Raw genomic sequence first — 6,382 nt, forward strand, 5'->3', positions numbered from 1 at the left:
ACATGTCTAACAAGGACCTTGTAGACATGTGAGTATTTAAGCCAAATAAATAGGCTTAATATACATGGTAGCCCTCTCAAGTTAATATGGGCCTCCATGGGCCCAAGGCCCAAATCTACATAAATATGACTTAATGGCCCAAGGATCCAAGTGTACTAAGTCCAATATGGCCCATGCCCTATTATAATAGGGTGGTCCTATTGGCAAGACCACAAACTCCTATATAATGGTGCATGTATGGGAATTAACCCTAACCCAACACCCCACTCACATGGGATTGCTTAACAAAGTGGGGTGAGGTGGCAACCTTAATCGTTAGCTATAAATAGCCTTGCCTAAGAAGAAATAGCTCATCTTTTTCACAAGCACATTGCAAGAAGCTCTCAGACACCAACACTAGAGATTTCAAGCAACCACAAGCTCCTACAAACTCTAGCAACTAAAAGATCAAGAGAGAAGAAAGAAGGGAAAAGCTTCTTCTTTCTCTACAAGACACTTTGATTCAAGCTCTCCAAGAAGATCAAACCACCATAAAAGGGCCCTTCTTAGAGAAGCATCCTTCATAGCCGATCAAGCATGAAACTCGGTGTGAAGAAATCTACATTAAATCTCCAAAAGTACCAAAATTAAGGAAATCTGTATCAACACTTCAAGAAGTACGAGAAACACGCCAACGACCCTCGTCTTCATCGAATTCGACCATTAATCAGAGATTGTTCACATACAGAAATCAAAGAGAGTTCATTCTCTTGTATTTTCCTTTATTACAAAATTTATTTTTGTAATTTGTCTCCATATTTTGTGTTAATCAAGTACACGAAATTTGTGTCGACAAACATCTTATTCAATTTCATGGATAGTCTCAAGCCATGGGCTGAGCTCAAGCTTCAAAGATGTGGGGTAAAGGACCTCGCCACAATCATGGCCATAGTTGAACAACTTGTTGATCTAAGGACACCTGATGAAGGAGACCGAAAGCCATTCAACCCACATACCATGAGTCTGAGTGGGGGAGACCAATAGTCAACCACCCCACAGGAGAAACAAGTGCACCCCAAGAAGCCTAACAATTACCAACAAGGAAAGAAGCCACAGGGAGCCCAAAGCTATCAAGGCCATCAGTACACTAGGAGACCTGCAACTCCTTCCGCACCTTGTTTCATTTGCAATGAAATGCACTAGACTAGCGACTATCCCATGTGAAAGAAAATCAATGTCCTCATCGTCAAACTTAGTGATGATGAAGAGAGTGATGAGGAGAAATCCACACAGGCACCAACAGTAGGTGCCCTCCAACTTATAAATGCCATTGTAAAGAAAGAGACCACATCCAAGTGGCCCAACAAAGCCTACAAGGGGCTGAAATATGTAGACATCACCCTCAGCAGAAGGCCGACCCAAGCCTTGGTGAATATCGGGACCACTCACAACTTCATCTCCCTTGCGGAGGTAAAGCGATTCGATTTGGCCACCACCAAACAAACAAGGTGGGTCAAGGCGGCTAATTCGGGGGCCAAGGTAGTAGAAGGCATGGCCCGTGGAGTTGAACTATAAGTGGAACCATGGAAAGGCAAAATCAATTTATCTATGGTTCCCTTGGATGATTTTCAAGTTGTCCTTGGAGTGGAGTTTCTAACACAGGTAGAAGCACCCCTCATGCCACACCTCGACTATTCATCTTGGTCTAGAATTCCCCTTGCATGATCCCAATGACAACAACACTCGAGATACATGGGAAGCAACTTTCAGCCTTGCAACTGTACTAAGAAACAACCACCTGTAGAGCCAACGCCATGCCAACAACAATGAAGAAGGTCCCCTCTCCAGCACACAACACCAATGCAAGAACAGGTCATGAAGTCACCATAAAGAAGCAGTCTCCACAGAAGTCGTGCTAGCCCCAACAACAGCATCAGCATCAGCACCAACATAGCAAGCAACCAACACAGGAGATGCCAAGAAGACCCAAGGCCATTCCTAGCCACAACAATTTCCATCACAATCACTATTGGGGAGAGCGAGTGCCACTCTATCCATATAGGTACCCTTGCCGCAACATTCCTCATGCCAACCCTCATAGGAACCTTGTAAGGAGCCATCCTTGGGGGATAAATCATCATGGGAACCAATGCCCCAACAATCCAAAAACTCATTTTGACCTAAACCTGGCCCCAACTTTCTCTTCAACCAAGCTGGATTGTCCTTTGTCCTACCTTGAAGTAGCTAGGAAGAGACTTAACCAACAACATAGCCACAGGATTCCCTTAATTAGTGAACACCTTCAAGCCTACCATTCAATCTTAAGCCCAAGCCTTGGAAGAGATGAAGTTTGTGGAACAGTTGAAGAATCCTCCATCGCCAACAACAGATTCATGCAACAAGTAGATGCCAATTTTCAAGGACGACGATTGAATTGAGTGGGGAAGGCTGCCACAAGTGAACTCTTCATCGCTCTCACAAGTGTCATCCACCATGCTTGTAGCACACCTTCAACGTGTCATAAGTGTGTCTTGGGTGGGGCTATCTATGTATTTTGTAAGGGAGATGCCGATGGCAATATTGTAATTATGTAGTATGATTTTTCAGCATTTTGATGTTTCCTTTTGTCATTCCCCCAAAATCTTAACTTACTCTTTGAAGGGAGGTAGATAGTTGAGTGTGCCAATACCGTGTAAAGGTTAAGCACGAGGCCCCCTCGACACAAACTTGTGTGCTCGTGCTTACCATCAATTAATGTCATATAAATAGCCTTTTGGCTAATTCATGTGCCTTCTTGTTGCCTTTTCTTGTGTTGTTGTTTTGTTGCTTAGGCTTACTTGATGCATTCAAGTGCCGCACGGCCCCCCAACAACTAGCCCCATGACACTTTGGCATGGGATGATCTGATTGGCCGACATGAGAAAACACTGTTACAGATACGTGAGGTGAGGTGAGTTCATTCTCCTTTGAGGCTCTTATCTTTATTTTCATCTCTAAAACTATTTTTCTTGTGTCGTGTTCAGGAATGGCAATGGGGTGGGTTTGGGGCGAGGATCCATCCCCAACCCTGATTTTAGAATAAACCCCCGTCTCCAACCCTGATTCCTATTGGGGATAAAAGTTGTCCTCCATCCCCAATCCTTGATAGGGACGGGTTCTCCGTGGGAACCCAAATCCCTAAAATTTTTAGTTAACATTTTTTTTTTTGAAAAATAAATTCATTTAATGGTCCATTCCTATAACATGTTTCTTTCAAACGGAAATCAGAATCAAAATGATCCACTCCTATAACCTATTTGGCTCAAATGAAAATCAGAATCAACTGGAATGGGATCTCATTCCCAAGGGAGGGGACGGAATGGCCATTCTGTCAACCAAATGTTTGGAATTGGAATAGGTCATTTGGATTATGATTCTCTATTCCCACAAACCAATCCAAATTAGATCTCCTACCCACATGACACTATAGTTTTATATTGGGAACAATTCCCCATCAATGGTAACACACAAATACAATAAATGTTCTTAATGTTGGGTTTCTCCATTCTTGTGGAGGTGTGACCCACTCATGTGTTGGGGTCTCTTGTCCAACACATATCTTGAGAAAGCTTAAAAGAAAGACAAAATAAAATTAAGATTCTATCATAGTTACAATGAAACAAATTGTCTTGTCTTACTTCCATTATTAGTGGATGGTGGGACCCACTTTCCACTATCTTTTGGCTTTTTTCACAAGCGCCACTTTTGTCTAAGAGTCTCTTGTCATCTTAGACACTTACTTTGGTATCCTCTTTTGAAAAGAAAATGAGAAAAAGAGAATGGAAAAAGGTAATTCCCCTTTTACAACAGAAGAAAAAAAGATTCAAGCTTCTTACTACGTGAACAATAGCACTTCAATGAACTGTTTTAGTTGTTGTTTCACACTTATTCAATCAAGGCTTTTGGTGGATTTTCTTGGCTCTTCAACAATAGTGTTGGAGAGGATTTGAAAACTTTGTTTGATGAGGTTTTTCTCAAACTTTGTTAATTAAAATACATCTTTCTTTGATCAGTGTTCTTGTGTATCCCAGAGATGTCGTTATCCCTTGAAGTTGTTATCCTCTATTTGAAACTAGAAAAGTTGTAATTTCCATTATTTTGTTGATAGTAGAAGTTCCTTGGGTTAGTACCCCGTGGTTTTTCCTCTTCACATTGGAGAGGTATTTTATGTTAAAATTCCTAGTGTACTATTTCTCTTGTGATTTTTTATTATTTTTTTCTCATTGGATATTATTACTTATTATTTCTCCTTTGCCAGTTATATTGCTAATTTGCACACTGATAACAAGGGATTTTAATCCCAACACTCAATGTACAATTGTAGTGAGGTGTGGGTAGGGATGAGCATAATTCAGTTAAAACCAAAAATCAAACCGAAAATTTTGGTTTTGGTTTTTCCAATTCAGTTTTTCAAATTTTGGTTAGTTTGGTTCAATTAATTTGGTTTCAGTTTTTAAAATTAGACATTCGATTAACCAAATAAATCAAATTAACCAAACTTTGGTATATAATATATAATATGTAACGTATAATGTATAATATATTATATTAGTTGTATATTAATATATAATATAAAGAAATTTATTGTCATAATATATGTTATATGTTATAATATATAATATACTATATACATTATTAAAATTCAGTTTTAATTGAAAACCAAATCGAAAATTTCGATTATTTCGATTTCAGTTCATTTTTTATTTTTTTAATTCAATTTTAAAATTTTTGATTTATTCGATCTGGTTTTTAACCATATAAATCGAATATTCACCCCCAGGCATGAATAGGAGTGGGTAGGTTTCTTGTGGGTAGGAGATCCAAACCGAATTCTTATAAACAAATCAATTTATAAAAAAAAAAAGTAAAAGATAAAAATACAACAGTGCAAGAATGATACATCATCATCAGCTCTCCTCGGGGAACTAGAGCTGAGAGTGGTTGGGTCTGATTATTAATCGGTTATATAAACTGGACTCACAACCAAATCAATCATTAATTGGGATTATACCCCTTTTTTTTTGGTAAAAATACCCGATTATGTTTGAGATCTATAATTACTTCTTGTAAATTTGTAATAATATTTTGGAATTTCACGTTTTATAATATAACCTTAATTTAATTAAAATGACAATGAATACTAAGCCGTTTATATATTGATAAGTCAAATGTTTTAAACCAAAATTATTAGACATATAACATAACAGAAAACCAGAAACCTTTAGATATTATTAATTTTATCATCAGTTTCTGTTCCCAAAAAAGAACCTTTATTATCAGTTTGGAAGAACAAGAACTGATCCTGACCCAATTATTAATTGGGACACAAACCACAAAAAACAGAATTGACATGCTCTGTTCCGTCAATTTATTTCTATCGGGTAGACCCAACCCATTGAAACCTCTATGAGGAATGTTAAATTGTTGATTGTTAAACTATGCTATCTTTCCTTTAGAAAATTTTACTAATGTTAATTGTTAAAAGCCAGTTAGGTCGGCTTGAGATCAACCCTAGTCCAATCCAGGTTATGAACCTTTAACCAAACCTGACTTTTAAATCCATCTATTCATCAATCCTAACCCTAACCCAACCTAAATTCCCTCAACTCAAGCCCAATCTAAATCTTTCTCCCATCCTTTTAAAATTTTATAAAATCTCTCAAATTCTTTACCTTTGATTAGAAAACCAAACTCAACTTTTAAACTTTTATGACCATATATTAACCATAATTTTTTATTGATATTTACCAGTTTGATGACTTTATTGTTTCTTTTAGTACAAGGTGAAAGAAGGAAATTTTCAAATGATAAAGTCTGTTATGAATTATAGTTTATCTCCTGTTGAAGATCTGAAATTATGAAATCAGAAATATTAACAGTTTGTCATTAGGGTCGGTGATTAAGAGTTAAGAAGAAGTATCCGTATGTGCATAGCAACGGTAGGGTCATCGGGTTAACCCTAACCTTAACCCAATCGCTAACCCAACCCAACCCGACTTTTTTGGGTTGGGTTCGGGTTAACCCAGCCCAGGTTGCAGCCCTATTCCCACATCTCTTAACAAATCTTCTGGCAATCCCATATAAGTCAAAATCTTATCTACCAACCATCACCAATTCCATCTAACGAAACATCACTCTCCATTAAGAGCTTTAATATATAATAAGATTTCAAACACCACTGTCTGATAACTTGTTCCAAATGGCTAAGTGTATTGTCTCAATTCTGAAAAGACCGCAAGCAGAAGCAATAAAAAGCACCAAAACCGTCAGAAGACTCAGAACTACACAAATTTGACAACATTACTTGCATAGGGTTGAATTGAATATCGACACCCGTCCACCTTCTACTGTAACCCAATATACG

Source organism: Nelumbo nucifera, chromosome 1, assembly GCF_055504915.1.
Source record: "Nelumbo nucifera cultivar China Antique chromosome 1, China Antique-T2T, whole genome shotgun sequence".
NCBI classification, from domain to species: domain Eukaryota; kingdom Viridiplantae; phylum Streptophyta; class Magnoliopsida; order Proteales; family Nelumbonaceae; genus Nelumbo; species Nelumbo nucifera.